This window comes from Aotus nancymaae, unplaced genomic scaffold (genome assembly GCF_030222135.1).
Source record: "Aotus nancymaae isolate 86718 unplaced genomic scaffold, 86718_ANA_hifiasm-v0.15.2.pri h1tg000065l, whole genome shotgun sequence".
Classification (NCBI taxonomy): domain Eukaryota; kingdom Metazoa; phylum Chordata; class Mammalia; order Primates; family Aotidae; genus Aotus; species Aotus nancymaae.
Window position 1 is genome coordinate 8,160,380 of NW_026988480.1, and position 17,655 is coordinate 8,178,034.

At 39.5% G+C, this 17,655-nt stretch overlaps 1 pseudogene; it reads right to left on the reverse strand.

Annotated features, from left to right (window-relative positions):
* Positions 1-12,175: 12,175 nt before the first annotated feature.
* Positions 12,176-13,109, reverse strand: LOC105721906 (elongation factor 1-gamma-like; annotated as a pseudogene).
* Positions 13,110-17,655: the final 4,546 nt, after the last annotated feature.

Sequence of the window (17,655 nt, forward strand, 5' to 3'; positions counted from 1 at the left end):
CTGTGGTGACAGGGAGCATTCTTGTTGTGTTCCAGATTTTAGAAAAAAGGCTTTCAGTTTCTCCTCATTCAATCTGATACTAGCTGTAGGTCTGTTGTATATGGTTTTTATTATGTTGAGGTATGCTCCTTCTATCCCCAGTTTTTTGAGGATTTTTATCATGAAGGGATGTTGAATTTTATCAAATGCTTTTTCAGTGTAAAAAATCAAGATTTTTGTTCTTCATTCTGTTTATATAACATATCACATTGATTGCATATATGAAGCCATCCTTGTATTCTTGGACAAATCTCACTGGGTCATGATGAATGATCTTTTCAAGTGATGCTGAATTTCGTTTGCTAATATTTTGTTGAAGATTTTTGCATTAATATTATCAGTGATACTGGCTTATAGTTTTCAATGTTTTGTCTAGTTTCAGTGTCAGGGTAATTGCTGGCCTCACAGAAGGAGTTTGGAAATATTGCTTTCTTCTCTAGTTTTGAAATAGTTTAGTAGGATTGGTATTATTTCTTCTTTAAATGTTCAGTAGAATTCAGCAGTAAAGCTGTTGGGTCCTGGTCTTTTATTACTGGAAGCCTTTTTATTACAGCTTCAATATCATTGCCTGTCTGCCTAAATTTTGGATTTCTTCTTGGTTGGTTGGATGTGTCTAGGAATTTTTCCAATTCTTATAGGTTTTCAAATTTAGTGTCATATAATTGTTCATAGCAGCCACTAATGATTCTTTGGGTTTCTTCAGTACTACTTGTAATGTCTCAATTTTCATCTGTGACTTTAAGAAAACTAACTTTTCATTTCATTGATCTTTTGTATTGTTTTCTTTATTTCAATTTCAATTATTTCTGTGTGATCTTTATTATTTCTTTTCCTCTACTAATACTGGGTTTAGTTTGCTCTTGCTTTTCTAGTTCTTTAAGATCCATTGTTAGGACATTTATTTGAAGCCTTTCTTCTTTTTTATGTGGGCGTTTATAGCTATAAACTTCTCTTAGTACTGCTTTTGTTGTGTCCCATAGGTTTTGGTATTTTGTCTTTCCATTATCATTTGTTTCAAGAAACTCTTCAATTTCCTTCTTTTTTTTTTTTTTTCCTTCTTTTTTGAGACGGAGTTTTCGCTCTTGTTACCCAGGCTGGAGTGCAATGGCGCAATCTCGGCTCACCACAACCTCCGCCTCCTGGGTTCAGGCAATTCTCCTGCCTCAGCCTCCCGAGTAGCTGGGATTACAGGCACACGCCACCATGCCCAGCTAATTTTTTGTATTTATAGTAGAGACGGGGTTTCACCATGTTGACCAGGATGGTCTCGATCTCTTGACCTCGTGATCCACCCGCCTCGGCCTCCCAAAGTGCTGGGATTACAGGCTTGAGCCACCGCGCCCGGCCTCAATTTCCTTCTTAATTTCTTGATTGACCCACTGGTCATTCAGGAAGAGTATATTATTTTATTTCTATGTATACCTCAGTTTTCAAAATTCCTCGTTTTTGGTTTCTAGTTTTAGTGCACTGTGGTCAGAGAAGATACTTGATATTATTTTAATTATTTTATTTTATTTTATTTTATTTTTTTGAGATGGAATTTCTCTTTTGTTGCCCAGGCTGGAGTGCAGTGGCATGATCTCAGCTCACTGCAACCTCTGTCTCCCAGGTTCAAGCAATTATTTTGCCTCAACCTCCCAAGTAGCTGGGATTACAGGTGCCCACCACCATGCTTGGCTAATTTTTTGGATTTTTAGTAGAGATGGGGTTTTGTCACGTTGGGCAGGCTGGTCTCAAACTCCTGACCTCAGGTGAGCCGCCCATCTTGGCCTCCCAAAGCGCTGGGATTACAAGCATGAGCCACCATGCCTGACCTGAATGTTTTAAGACTTGTTTGTAACCTAACAGATGGTCGATCCTTGAGGATAATCCGTGTGCTAAGAAAAAGGATATGTATTCTGCAGCCATTATTGCATTGGGATCTATTTCTCTCTTTAGTGCTAATGATATTTACTTTATATATCTGGGTTCTCCAATGTTGGTTGCATATATATTTAAAACTGTTAGATACTCTTGCCAAATTGACCACTTTATCATTATATAGTGACTTTGTCTCTTACAGTTTTTGTCTTGAAATCTATTTTGTCTGATATAAGTATAGCTATTCCTGCTCTTTTTTTTTGTTTCCATTAGACTGGAATATCTTTTTTCACTCCTTTATTTTCAGTCTATGTGTGACTTTATAGATTAAGTATGTTTTTTGTAGGCAACAGATTATTGGGTCTTATTTTTTTTATCCATTCAGCCACTCTGTAACAACACCAAACGGCAGGAGTAAGTTCTTACTTATAAGTAACAACATTGAATATATTGGTCTGGTTATTTTGTGGTGTTCCCAAAATAGCCAGAAAACAACAAAATGGCAGAAGCAAGTTTTTACTTATCAGTAACAACATTGAATATAAACACATGATAAATGTGAAAACATGGTTTGCATAAATAAACTAACAGATAAGAAAAAAAAAACTAATGAAGACTCTATACCTTACCTTTCCCCCCATGTTTTAACTTTTTGCTACTTCTATTATATTTTATTATGCTGTCTATGTCTTAAAATGTCATTGGAATTATTATTTTTGATTAGTTCATTGTTTAGTCTTTCTACTTAAGGGTAGTTTACACACCACAGTTACGTGTTATAATACTCTGGTCATTGGTCACCTACTATTACCATTGAGTTTTGTACCTTCGGATGATTTCTCACTGCTCATTAAAGTCCTTTTTTTCCTGACTGACGTACTCACTTCAGTATTTCTTGTAGTACAGGTCTGATGTTAATAAAATCCCTCAGCTTTTGTTTGTCTGGGAAAGTCTTTATTTTCCCTTCATGTTTGAAGGATATTTTTGCTGGGTATACTATTCTTGGGTAATTTTTTTTTCCTTCAGCACTTCAACTATGTCATGCCAACGTCTTTTGGATCTGCTACCAGACATACTGAAGGTCCATTTTATGTTAGTTAGTTTCTTTTTTCTTGCTGTTTTAGGGCCTTTATTTATCCTTGACCTTTGGGAGTTTGATTATTACATGCCTTGAGGGTAGTCATCTGTGGGTTAAATCTGCTGGGTATTCTATAACTTTCTTGTACTTGAATATTGAGATCTTTCTATATGTTTGAAAGTTCTTTGTTATTATCCCTTTGAATAAACTTTTTACTCATATCTTTTTCTTTAATTCCAATAACTCCTAGATTTGCCCTTTTGAGGCTATTTTCTAGATCCTGTAGATGTGCTTCATGTTTTTTCTTCTTTTGTCTTCTCTACGTATTTTCAAATAGCTAGTCTTCAAGCTCACTGATTATTTCTTCTGCTTGATCAATCCTGCTATCAAGATTCTGATGCATTCTTCAATATGCCAATTGCATTTTTCAGTTCCAGAACTGCTTGATTCTTTTAAATTTCAATTTCTTTTAAATTTCAATTCTTTCATATTTCAATTTCATTGCTAAATTTAGCTGATAGCGTTCTGAATTCCTTCTCTGTGTGTTCTTGAATTTCTTTGAGTTTCCTCAAAATAGCTATTTCAAATTCTGTCCATAAGGTCACATATCTTTGTCTCCCCAGGATTAGTCTCTGGTGCCCTATTTGGCTCATTTAGTGAGGTCATGTTATGCTGGATGGACTTGATATTTGTGGATGTTTGTGTCTGGGCATTGAAGAGTTAGATATTTACTGTAGTCTTCACGGTCTAGGGTTGTTTGTACTCATCCTTCTTGGGAAGCCTTTCCAGGTGTTTCAAAATACTTCAGTGTTGTGATTTATGCTGTATCTGCATTAGGGGGCACCCCAGGCCCAGTAATGCTGTGGTTCTGGCAGACTCATACTGGTATTGTCTTGAAGATCTTGAACAAGATCTAGAAGAAATCTCTGGATTACCAGGCAGAGACTCTTGTTCTCTTCTCTTACTTTCTACTAAACAAATGAAGTCTCTCTCTGTTCTGAGCTGCCTGGAGCTAGGGATGCAGTGACATAGCATACCTGTGGCCATCACCACTAAGACTGTGCTGGGTCAGAACTGAAGCTAACACAGCACTGGGTCTCACCCAAGCCTTGCTGGAATCATTCCTTACCTACCACCTATATTCTCTCAAGGCCCTGGAGCTCTACAACCAGCAGATGGCAAAGCCAGCCAGGTCTGTGTCCTTTCCCTCAGGGAAGTGAATTCCCTAGCCAGGTCCAGACACGCTGTCCAGGAGCCAGGGATGAGAGTTAAAAAACTTAAAAGTTTACCTTCTATTGTACTGGAGCTGTGTTGGCACTCAAACCACAAGATGCAGTCCTTCCAACTCTTCCCTCCCGTTTCCGAAGGCAGAGGAGCCTCACCCCATGGCTGTTGACACCACAGGCCACAGAGAGTACAGCTAGACTACCATTAATGTTTCTTTGAGACTCAAGGGCTTTTCAGTCAGCTTGTGGTGAGTGCTGCCTGATATGGGACTCACCATTCAGGGCAGTGGGCTCCTCTCTGGCCCAGAGCAGGTCTAGAAATACCATCTAATAGCCAAGGCCTGGATATCTTGGCTCAGGTACCCCAAGAGACTTGTTTGGTGTTCTACTCGCTGTGGCAGAGCTGGTACCTAAGGTGCAAAACAAAGTCTCCTTTACTTGTTCTTCCACTTTTCTCAAGCAGAAACAATCTCTCCCCATAGCCACCACAGCTGGGAAGTTTCTGAGTCTTACCTGAAGCCAGCAAGTTTCAGTAACTCATCCAAAGCTCATGACATACTGCATAGCTATCAGCTGGTTATTACTCTTTAGTTAGCAGCTGAATCCTTCTAGGACTGGGTTCTTCTCATCGCGGCAGTGGGTTCCCTTTTGGCCCAGGATGTGTCTAGAAATGTTGGCCAGGAGTTAAGGCCTGAAAAGGGGGCCTCATGACTCTGACCAGTGCCATATCCTGCTGTGCCACTGCCAAAGGATGAGGTAGGGGAGGCATAAATGATTCCAAACTTTTCCTACCTCTTCCGTGCCTCTTTCAGTGATATGAAGTTAAAACTCGATACTGTGAGTGCTCACCTGATTGTTGGTTCTTATGAAGGTGATTTTTTGTGTGTGTGTAGATAGTTGCTAAATTGGTGTCCTTGTTGGGGAGGTAATCAGTGGAGCATTCTATTCTGCCACCTTGCTCCACCTTTCCCCTCATTTTTCTCTTTCATCTGTGCTACATCCTAGTTACACTCATTTTTCTAGGCTTTCCCAAACTTTTCCCCCTTTTGTTCATATATGATCTTGCCTCCACATGGGCAAATCAACAGACCCTTTCTTCAGAGTCTTCCATTTTCTCTCCATTAGAAATAAACATCTTTTCTTGTCAACTTTTCTGGAACATAATGTGTTCATCAGGTGTTAACATGTTAGTTTCATGAGTTTGTTCCTTGAGCCACTACATCTATTGTTGTATCCTTTAAATGCCGAACAGAACTGCTAGGCTTAGTGAATGTGTGCTGCACTGAATAAGCAGAAGAAAATAATGAACAAAGTTGCTTTCTGTTAGAGAAGGAAGACATGAATTCATAAAACAAAGGCACGGCCAGGCGTGGTGGCTCATACCTATAATCCCAGCACTTTCGGAGGCCGAAGCAGGCAGATCGCCTGAGGCCAGGGGTTCGAGACCAACCTGACCAATATGAAGAAATCCTGTCTGTACTAAAAATACAAAAATTAGCTGGATGTCATGGCATACACCTGTGATTCCAGCTACTCAGGAGGCTGAGACAGGAGAATTGCTTGAACCTAGGAGACCTGGAAGTTGAAGTGAGCTGAGATCATGCCATTGCACTCCAGCCTAGGCAACAAGAGCAAAACTCCGTCTCAAAAAAAAAAAAAAAAAAAGGCACTAAAACAGCAAAAATAACATAGTCATGTGGTGATAATCACGTACCAAGAACATAATATAGGTCATATACCAAGAACGTAAGTTGCGTTTTGTGTTGTGAGAAAACGGAAAGTTCATCTAACAAACATTTATTAACCATTTTTTTGTGCCAGACATAGTGCCAGGAATAAATCAGGTATGGTCTCTGCCCTCATGGAACAAAGTAGGAGGTTAATCAGTCATTCACCTCATTCAGCAAATGCTCATTGAGAACCAAATGTTAAGGATCTCACAGGTAACAGCCTCTAATCTCACGGAGTTTAGAGTCCGGTGGTTTAAATAGTCATTATATATTATTGGCAAGTCCTTCATATTAGAGGTAAGATTTTTGGTGACCCTGAGGGGTTTTGAAGTTATAAGGAGGGCTGTTTTTCTTTTATATATATATTTATTTTTTTTTAGACTTAGAATTAGCAAAGTCAGGACTTAGAGTGGAGTTTGAGCGTAAGGAGAAGCATAACTCCTCACTCCCAGAAGGAACTGGGTCGGGGAGAGTTGAGTCAGTATTGTTAGAAGTGATAGAAAGTGGAAGCATGTACCTGTGAAGAGCATGAAATGAGCATGCGGATGATCAGGCTTATTGTGGACTTTGGAATCTAGATGAGCCATGATAAAACAGTGCCTTGGGGACATTGGTTTTATGTTTCATAGAATGCGCTACACATAAACAGTGTCCTATGCATGGATATCAGTTGTGAAATAAAGAGCCATGAGAGAATGTTTCAGACAAATATAATAACAGTCCTCAAAAGCACATTGTAATGTGTGATTATGAAATTTGAATAGTGTACTATGGAATCTTAGAAGCTGAAGACTTAAGCAGCTTAGGGGTATGAGGTTCTAATCTCTATTTGTGTGAGGTTGAGGAGGACTTGAGGAGGAAGTGAGAGCTCCTGGCATGTCCCCATTACCAGTCTCGTGCCTGTCTCACCTATCTCAACTCTCATAGCAATAGAGATTGGATTTTAAATTTTGACCATGCTCAATTAGTTTAGTTTCCCAAGATCCCCATGTAGTTTCTACCATAGATTATCTGATCACATCTCTCCTGAGATCACCTTCCCATTTCATAACTAAAAACTCTTATTGAACATTTAGACTGTTTTGAGAATAACACTCTCTAAAGTCTTCTCTGATGTTCAAGGGAATAGTGGATGATGCTGAATCTGTATTCATTTTTATCCTGTATTGAATTATATCCTTAACATTCTGATACCCTATTGCAAGTATTTGTTTATATATGTTCCTTGCTCACTGGAATAGAACCTTGAGGACAAGGATGCTTTCACTGGATGCATGTTCTATAATCCCAACAATTAGCATAGTGCCTGGGCAACTGGACACCTCTCCCTTTTTGTTGTATAAAATAATAGAGTTGCAGCTTGGATGACCAGTTACGTTTTGGGAGGGTGGGCGTTGGACAGTATACAGACTTCTTGAATGAGCTTGTTCTTAGAAATTCAGGGCTCATTACTGTTACAGCCTTTTGAAGAAATTTATTGTACTTTGAAAAAGAGAGTTGGGCATATCATAAGACTTTCACACCTTGATAGATAATTAGTTCACTTCAGATGAACAAACGACATCACCAAATGATATTTCTTGAATACATTGATTTCTGGAGTCACTTTTGGCCCAACAAAATTACGGATAAGTGGATAACTTTAGGAAAAAGAACAATACCCAATTTGGCAGGGAGGTTTGCCAGTGATCCATAGAAAGAGTAGAACAAAGGAAAAAAATAATAGTTATGAGACTGCTTGCCCCGTCCTGAGTATCCCAGTTGTGATGATGTTCTATTGTTGCTTGCAGAAAAGAAAAGATATTCCACGGTAGGGCTGGATGCCCATGTAGCCAGGGGCCAGAACACGGGGAACAAGTTTTTCTGTGCTACTTGCTGCAAGTAGCTGCTTTTACTCCAGTGAAAAAAAAACGCCACCTAGGTCAGAGTGTATAACCAGAGACAAGCTGCTTAGTAGCAATACAGGGAAAAGTATTTGTGTAACAGAGCAATGACAATGAAAATTAGTGCTCATCTCTAGGATGCAAGACCACAGCCACTCAGAGATCACAGGGAGCTTAATATGCTGTCTATCACAGCCACGCATTTACAAGCCAATGTTAGTATAAACAGTGTGCTGGAGTGTAAAACTGTACCTATTATATTAGATCTTGGGAGAAAGGATCTTGGGACAGAGGACGGGTGTTGGCAAATCAAAAATTCAACATTTGGAGGAGTTATATTTTTCTTTTCTTTTTTATTGGGTTTTTAATGTTGTGTGTAACTAAAAATACAGAAGGGTTAAAAGAGTTTTGTTCCTTAATAATATGCTAAGAAAAATACATGATATTTAAAAAAGATTTAATGTGTATCTCTGATACTTCCTCCAAATGTATACATTTATAGGAACCAATGAACCAAGAAGGTAGACAGACTTGCAAGGCCTTCATTACCCCCTGCTATGAGAAGGCATCAAGTGGGCAGCCTAGATTTTCTGATACAATTATTCTTTTTTTTATCTCTTAAAACACATACAGCACAGACACACAAGAACACACACTCATACACACATACGCCTCAAAAGTAATGTGAACATCCATTAACACAGCTTTCTGTCTTCCAGTTGTCTACAACTAGAGCATAATCCTTCTAAATAAATTTGTCACTCTGTCATCCTCCTCAGATGGACTTAAGGTGGAGCAGTTAGTACCAAAAGCAACATGCTGCATTCTGGAAGTTTCACCATTAGCCCAAGAGGGAAGAAAGAGTGACCTCTATGTCTATCCTAGAGGCTTCCTCACTGCAGGCCAGATTTATATGTGTACTGTGAGCACGCCTGCTGTCCCTTGCTTCACCAGTCCTAGAGGAGTGAGCCATCTGCCAAACAATGTCCTTTAAAATTGTCCCCCTTTACTCATACCCAAACCCTGATCCCACCTTACCAAGCTCCATGCAGCCAGCTGGAAGGCTGACAATGGAGGAGAGAGAGACAGAGGAAGGGCTGGTTTGGATTGAGCTTGGCTCTTGTTTACATTGCATTACAATTCTTTTAAAAATTGGAGTTTTATGGTATTTATGAGTATTTTATTCATTGATTGATTTGAGGCAAAATCAACATGTCTTTGCTTCAACAATGGTTGTGTGAAGTCAGCTATGTCAAGGTATATCCCCTGTAAAGTTTCCCACAAGTTAACACTCTACTTCTTTAGAATGTAATTCTGAGTAAGTCAATTTACTTATGTCCACTTGTAGGCTTAATTTATCTCACATTTATTTTATTACAGACATGTTTTAAATACAAGCTTATAAATGAGTACCTGAGCAACTGTGAAGCCGATTTGTTATGTGCTGGTAACCAACTTACCTGAGTTTGGTGAGACAGAACCCTCATGCCCAGAAAGTTACATGAAATGGATTTGTTAAGTATGATTGGCAGCAAGAGCCAACAGAAGCCTAGGATCCATTGTGAGCCAGTCCTCCAAAGCTTGAGAAAACTGCTTAGGGCAGATGGAGTCTCCTCTTTATGTGCCCCATTTGCACTGCAGCTTAGAGATTCTGAAAGGCAGCTCACCCTGGATTGTTTACTGTGGGACCTTGTGAGCTGTACTAAAGCATTGAAGGACCTCCTATTTGGGGGAAGAAGGGCCAGCCAGAACAGAGCACAGATTGTTCTGGCCAGCTCCTTGCTAATTTTGGAATGTTGCATTCCCAGCACATACTACAGTTATTCTTGAAAACTACAAGCCAAAAAAAAAAAAAGGAGAACTATCTAAAATTCCCAGAGAATGGTCCTGCAGCAACCACATCCCATTTTATAGACACCAATCTCATTTCTCTCCCATTGTGAGTAAGCAGGATTACAAGGTCTTAGAGCTTCAGAGCTTCTCCTCAATTTTGAATATAGTATATTTTAGCATTCCTGGCCCTAGGATCCATGCTTCCCCCAATATTCTGTATCCTGCCAGCCTTAATTCTGTGACTGTTAATATGCTACATTTACTATGTATTATGCATTTATTCGTTTCCTTAAAAAATGAAACACAACAAAATAAAACAAAAATAAACAAAACCCTTTTTGTTTATTGTGAAGCCCATATAGAGAAAATTTACAATAACAAAAAATCCTCCAAACATCCTATACTTGAGATGAAATATACAGATCAATAAATCATCACAGGAGAACATTCACGTAACCATAACAAAGGTCAAATAATCAACACACTGCCAGAGCCTAGAGTCCCAACACGCTAGTTGCATCCTCTGGATCACTCCTCTTTTATCCTGAGTTTGATCACAATAGTTCAGTTTTGCTTGTTTTTTTTAAAACAAAATTCACATTTTATTTAGATTGAAATAAACTATACAAAATTGATTTTCTTCACCAAAAATAACAGCAATATTTTCCATATTTTTCTGGATAAACCGCAACACTTATTTTTGTAGGTTTTCCAGGTTTTGATTATAAATCAAGATGAGGCAGTAGATAAGACTCATGGAAAAAGACAGAAAAAAAAAAAAAAAGACAAATCATTTGTCAGTATCCATGGCCTCTGATTCTGTCTTAACCATGAAACAGAAGTGTTCAACATATACCTGCTAAAAAGCTTAGGAAGATGTAAGCTCCACAAAGGAATGTAAACAGCCAACAACGAGATGTGGGACAATGGCAGGCTCCTCCATTCAAACTTTTACTGTCATTTGTTCCTTAAGGTCATTTCAGAAAGACAGAATCTACACTGAAATCCTTTTTTGGTGAGCTCACAGGCTTTTCTCTGGTAATTTCTTATAACTGTCCAGTACAGATTTTTAACATACTTCAGACTCCTGTTAGTCAAAGGTCAACTGTGGGCTTCACTATAACATTTTATAAAATGTATTTCTTCCTCCCACACCTCTTCAAAATATATTTATTCAAAGAATTCATAACACCCAACAAGTAGAGATCCACAGTGATAATAAATACTATGTCTAAAATGACTTAACTAAGACAATTCCAGAGTGCCACCAGCACAGATCTTGCAGAAGGAACCATGGCACTTTCAATGTTCTCTTCTGGAAGAACAGATAGGCCTTCAAAGCAGGAGAGTTCAAATAGGGGCCATTTAAACAGGTAGATTATCAATGGGTAATGTATTCAATGAAGTCCTATAGGCAAAGATATTTAGTGATTAAGTGGCCTACATACACCTTACAGCTTTTCTTCCAAATATAAAATATAAGAAAACTCATTTTTAAAAGTCTCTTAGGTATTTTCCATGGTTTCTGAATTCTCTGTGGGAAGCTCTGACTTATTTGTATAGAGTTTAATATATGTGTCTACCATTAAATCCAGGTCGTGTTTTATATCAAAATTTATGTTAAGCAAAGCCAAGTTACTCGACCTTTGGTCTGTGAAAGCGTTAAAGACGTTTTCATCCATTTTCATACCGCTCATTTTCAACCTTCATCACAGGAAGAATACACAGGACCTTTAGCAATGCATACACATTGGGAAAAAACTTGGTCAGGCAGGTGGAGGCCTTCATAGATAGTGGATGGAAGCTCTTTATTTCACTTGGATAATACATTATGCATTATTTTGGGTGTGAATTATTTTACTTAATATTATCTAAGTTTCATCTAAATTATCCTACATCAAGACAGTTTACGCATGAGATAATATCCTATTGCATGGGATAATAAATATTACCACAGTGTACTTTATCTATTCTATAAATGTCTTTAGGTGTTTGGGTTGGTTCCAAGATCGAGATGTTACAAATAACATTTGAATTAACATTTGCTTGTGTGTTTCTTGATGCAAATGTGCATGAATTTGTCTAGAAGTGGATTGCTGAGTCTTAGGAAATGTTTGCCTTCAAATTTAGTAGTTAATGTCAAACTCTTTTCTAAAGATACTGTATTAATACTTCTCAAATTTTCCTTATCGTCTTATTGAAAATGAGTTTTTCTCTAATTAAGGTTTTTTTTTTTTACCAGTTACAGTTTATTTTAATTATAGAATCACATATTTTAAGAGTTATAAAAAAGTTTGCAAACCAAGTAGCTGTACCTTTTAACCATGTATGTGAGGAAACCAAAATTCAAGGACAGAAATAAGATTTCTAAGTATATCTTTCAATGTAAGCAGCTTTCATCTTCCCTGCTAGATTTTATTATTCTTGGATTTCTTCACATCCTTTAATACCTGGGTGAAATAGAATGTAAGCACATTTTGTGAATTTGGAAGAAAGGCATTTTATTTCTTCTTCTTTTTTCAATGTTCAGTTTCCTTTAATGACCCCCATCTCCCTGAAGGGGAGGTGCAGGCAGCTAGGTGATGGCAAGAAACATTCTTTGAAGATCTTGCCCTAATTGAAGGCTTTGCCCACATGCGGGAAGGCCCCCTCCCAGGAGAAGGACTCTCGAACCAGCGCTGTGTCTCATCGCTGCCAGGATTCAGTTTCTGCCATGCGTAGGACTCGTAGTCCACCTGCCAATCTGGACTCAGTGGAAAGGCAAGCTCCTGGCCTCTGAAGATCCAGACTCCAGAAATGAAGCTGCTATTGTTGGTTCCAAAGAGGATGATATTGGCAAAGGCATTCTTCCTCAGCCTGTCCAGTCACTGGAACATTCCAGTAATGAGATTGCAGCTCATGAAGGTCTGAGTGAGTTCTTCAGGGAAGCGATACTCTGAGTACCACAGGGACCAGTCGTCCTTATCAAAGTGCTTCCAGAAATATGGCAGTGCCACAGAGAGTGTGTCCTCACTGAAGTAATTGCGCTTAAATTCATTTAACACAAAGGTACTCTTGGGCCGGTGAGCGAAGGGGTCCTTGGCCTTGGGCTCAGCAACCCGCGCCTGCTCACATTCATCCGTCTCCTCCCAGAAGCAGGGCAAGCTGCGTTTTCCTTCTGTGAACCCTTCTCTTTCCGTGGTGTGTCCTTTTTAGGTTGGCTCTCTGCAAACTTTTTAGCATCAAACTGGGCCATCTTCTCATACAGTTTCACTTCCCCCAAGACAGCCGGGAACTGGGGCTGGTTAATGCAGGTGAGGAACCGGCGTTAGATATTGGGAAAGGCCTGGCGGAAAGAAGGCTCTAGGACCTGCTTACAGAACCACAACAGGGTGCAGACGACTGTGATGTCAGCCAATGTCACTCGTTCACCCACCAGAAAAGTCCTCGTCTTCAAGTGAGCGCCCAGCAGCCCCAGAATTCAGGAAGCAAGGAATTTTCTTTGTAGAACTTTACTTACTGTGATCTGACAAGGTTTCCCTACTTAGAAACTACGTAAAACATACATATACATTTATCAGTGTATTCCTCAGATATCATCCTAACATGTTCTTAACTTCAAATTTTATATGCATAACAAAGGTTGAATTGCTTAACGTATAATGTTGTTAGCTTTCTGGTGGCAGTTTTTTTTTCTCACCTAGCCATTGTTTGTTCTCCAATGTGAAAAACCCAAACTGTGGGAAAAGCAATTGTAACCATTTTCTTTAGATTAGTTTATTTTCTGTACTTTTTTTTTTTGTTATGTGGTTATATCAGTTTTGGAGAAATTTTATATATACATATATTTTTAAAAATTATATATGTATTTAAATGTATACCCATTTAAAATATATACATATATATTTAACAAATGGTTTTAGGATTTAATAGCAGTTAAAATGTGGTTATAAGGCTGAGAATATTTATTAATATAAAGGAAATTTGGTTTGGCTTACCTACAAGCAAACTCTAGATTTTAATTTCATGTTAGAATTAGATGTTATGAAGAAAGCATATTGCAAGGAAAGCTATTTAGAAAGATTTAATTTTTGTTGTCTTCTCTTCATGGCACATTTATTTGACTTCTAATTACTAGAACATCTAGTCCCTCTCAAATGAAGACAGCAATCATTGAGCAACCAATACAGTGATGACAATTGAAAGTGAAATGCTATAAAGAAACTCACTATTATAAACATCAAACCCTGTAATAATGAGGAGGAAGACAAATAGAAAAAAGTCACTAATGGGGTTTCACCTTGACATACACAGAGCTTGGAAGTCATCCCTCTCATCCTTACACAAGAAAAAGCTGAACAAATTAAAAATCAATGACTTTATTTGAACCCATTGGAGACTCTAGGCCACAGGGTGAGCTGCCTCCTTGAAATCTAAAGAGATAGGTGAATAGAGAATTAAATCTGAGATAAGTTTACCTGTGAGCCATTAGACACATAGCCTGGTACATAGATGGTAATTTTGACAAAATGCTGGGAGCTGATTGTGGACTAGTATGAGAGTGAGAAATCCCTGGGGGCCACAGTCTTAGGGGTCTTTCATACTCTCCCGGGATTCATTGTTCATGCTTCTAGGAACCCTACTAAGTTCTCATGGTGAAGAGCTAATAAAAAAAATTCTTTTCTGTATCTAGCAGGGGCAGAGATGAAGTAAATTACTGTGAAATATACCCAGAGAGCCTCCATAAAAAAGACTACACTCCAGTGGAGGAGACTTTACCAGATACTTATCTCACATGGGCTGAAGGGCAGTTAAACACCTCTAGCCTGCTCTAGTCTTCCTGCCTTACTGGTGGAGGGTGGGGGAAGAATTCAAATGTAAGAAACACAGTGGTGGTCATAATCCAGGGACATGGACACACTAAAGACTATGCTCCACCTTCCCCTCAGAACAAGAAAAAGATCAGAAACACAGAGGACACCGTTTATTGATAAAGGGATAAATTCAAAAACACATGGCAATCCTTGATGCACACAGTCTAATGATATGTGGAACAGAAACAGATGTCAGTATAGGAAAGATCAAGCAAGTTACAAATTTGTAAGAATACTGTCAGTCTAAATAGCACTGTCAAACAACTCTAGTAAGCACTCATAGAATACTTCATCCAACAGCAGCAGAATATGCATTCTTCTCAAGGTCACCCAGGTATACCGCCTTCTGGGACATAAAACATACGTTAACAAATGTAGAATAAAGAAATTATATAAAGTATGTTCTCAGACCACAATGGAATCGAACTAGAAATAAGTAACAAAGATAGAAAGTTTTTTTTCTTTTCTTTTTTTTTTTTTGAGATGGAGTTTCGCTCTTGTTACCCAAGCTGGAGTGCAATGGCATGATCTCGGCTCACCGCAACCTCCGCCTACGGAGTTCAGGCAATTCTCCTGCCTCAACCTCCTGAGTAGCTGGGATTATAGGCACGCACCACCATGCCCAGCTAATTTTTTGTATTTATAGTAGAGACGGGGTTTCACCATGTTGACCAGGATGGTCTCGATCTCTTGACCTCGTGATCCACCCGCCTCGGCCTCCCAAAGTGCTGGGATTACAGGCTTGAGCCACCGCCCCCGGCCCGGATAGAAAGTTTTTAAAGACTTGGAAAAAAAAATTTTTTTTAACTAAATGAAAGTGAAAACACAACTTATCCAAATTGATGGGATGCAGTGGATGCAATGCTTGGAAAGAGCTTATAGCTTTAAATGTGTACATTACAGAATGCACATATTAGAAAGACAAAAGATTACTGGTAAGTGGTTGTGACCAAAATGCTCGTGGAAATATAGATACTGAAGTTCAGGTTGATGGAGGACTTAGATGGAAATGAGGATCTTAGGAAGTGGAACAAAGGTCACCCTTGTTACTCCTTAGTAAAGAATGTGACTGCATTATGTTCATGCTCTAGGGATCTGTGGACGGCTGTACTGAAGAATGATGACCTGGAGTGTCTGGCAGGAGAAATTTCTAAGCAGCAAAGAGCTCAAGAAGTGGGGTGGCTGCTTCTAACAAGCTACACTCAGATATGGGAGCAAAGGAAAGATTTAAAGTTGGAATTTATAATTAAAAAGGAAGCAGAGCATAAAACTTTAGAAAATTCTCAGCTGGCCATGTGGTAGGGAAGGAAAGAGCATTTTCAAGGGAAGAATTCAAAATTATGACTGAGCAGGAGCAGCAGGTTGCTAACGTGATTAGCATAACTCAAAGGGAGCCAAGTGCTAATGGTAAAGACAGTGGAAAAAAGTTCCCAAAAGCATTTCGGAAATCTTTGGGGCAGCTCCTTTCATCACAGAGGCCTAATAGGACAGAAAAGTTTCAGGGGCCAGGCCCAGAGTGCTGCTGCCTTGTATTGCCTGAAGATGCTGCTTTCCTGTGTTCCTGCACTTCCGGTTCCAGCAGCTCAAAGGGCTCCAGGTACTGCTCAGGCAGCTGCTCCACAGGGCACAAGCTATAAGCCTTGGTGGCTTTCACATGGTGCTAAGTCCATAGGTACACAGAATCCTAAAGTGGTGGAAACTTGGCAACTTCACTTAGATCTCAGATGAAGTGTTGGAAAGCCAGGGTGCTCAGGCAGAAGCCAGCCCCAGAAGGAGAACCCCTGCAGAGAAACTCTAGTAAGGCAATGCCAAGGGGAAATGCAGGGTTGAAGCCCTTGCACAGAATCCCCACTAGGTCACTGCCTAGTGGAGCTGTGAGAATAAAATCATCACCCTCCAGACGCCAGAATGTTAGAGCCACCAGTAGTATGCACCCTCAGTGTGGAAAAGTCACAGACACCAGACTCCTAGCAGTGATAGCAGCCATGCGGGCTGTACCCAGCAAAGCCATGGGGGTGAGGGTGCCCAAGACTTTGGGAACCCACTCATACCAGTGTGCCCAGAATGCAGGACATAAAGTCAAGGGAGGTTATTATGGAACTTTAAGATTTAATGTATGGCCTGCTGGACTTCATACTTACATGGGACCTGTTACCCTTTTATTTTGGCCAAATTCTGCCTTTTGGGATATATTTACCCAATGTCTATACCACCATTGTGTCTTGGAGGTAAATAACTTGTTTTTGTTTCTACAGGCTCACAGCTATAAAAAAAACTTGCCTTGAGTCAGATGAGGGTTTGGACATTTGAATTGAAACAATTTAAGACTTTGGTAACTATTGGAAAGGAAGGATTGTATTCTGTAATGTGGAAAGGTCATGAGATTTAGGGGACCAGGGGCACATATAATTTGGATATTTGTCCCCTCCAAATATCAAACATCATGTTGAAATTTGATTGCTAATGTTGGGGATGGGCCCTGGTGGGAGCTGTTTGGGTAATTAGACAGTTCCCTTATGAATAGCTTGGTGCTATCCTCAGGATAACGACTGAGTTATTGCTGTATTAGTTTCTGCAAGATCTGATTGTTAACAAGAGTCTGGCACCTCCTCTGGTCTCTCTTGCTTTCTTTCTCTTGCCATGTGACGGAGTGGCATCCCTTACTCTTTCCCTTCCCCTTCTACCATGGGTGGAAGCTCCCCGAGGCCTCATCAGAAGCAGATGCTGACACCACACTTCTTGTACAGCCTGCAAAATTGTGATCCCAATAAATCTTTTTTAAAAATAAATTAGTCAGCCTCAGATATACCTTTATAGCAATATGAATGGATTGAGAGGTAGATACATGTCTTTATACATTTGTTAAAACCCAGAATTGTAGCACAAAGAGTTAACTTTCATGTGTGCAAATGTTTTTAAAAATAAGAAGTCAGGGCTGGGCGCTGTGGCTCACACCTGTAATCAGAGCACTTTGAGAGGCTGAGGAGGGCAGATCACAAGATCAAGAGATCGAGACCATCCTGGCCAACATGGTGAAACCCCGACTCTACTAAAAATACAAAAGTTACATGGGCATGGTGATGCATACCTGTAGTCCCAGCTACTCAGGAGGCTGAGGCAGAAGAATCGCTTGAACCTGGAAAGGGGAGGTTG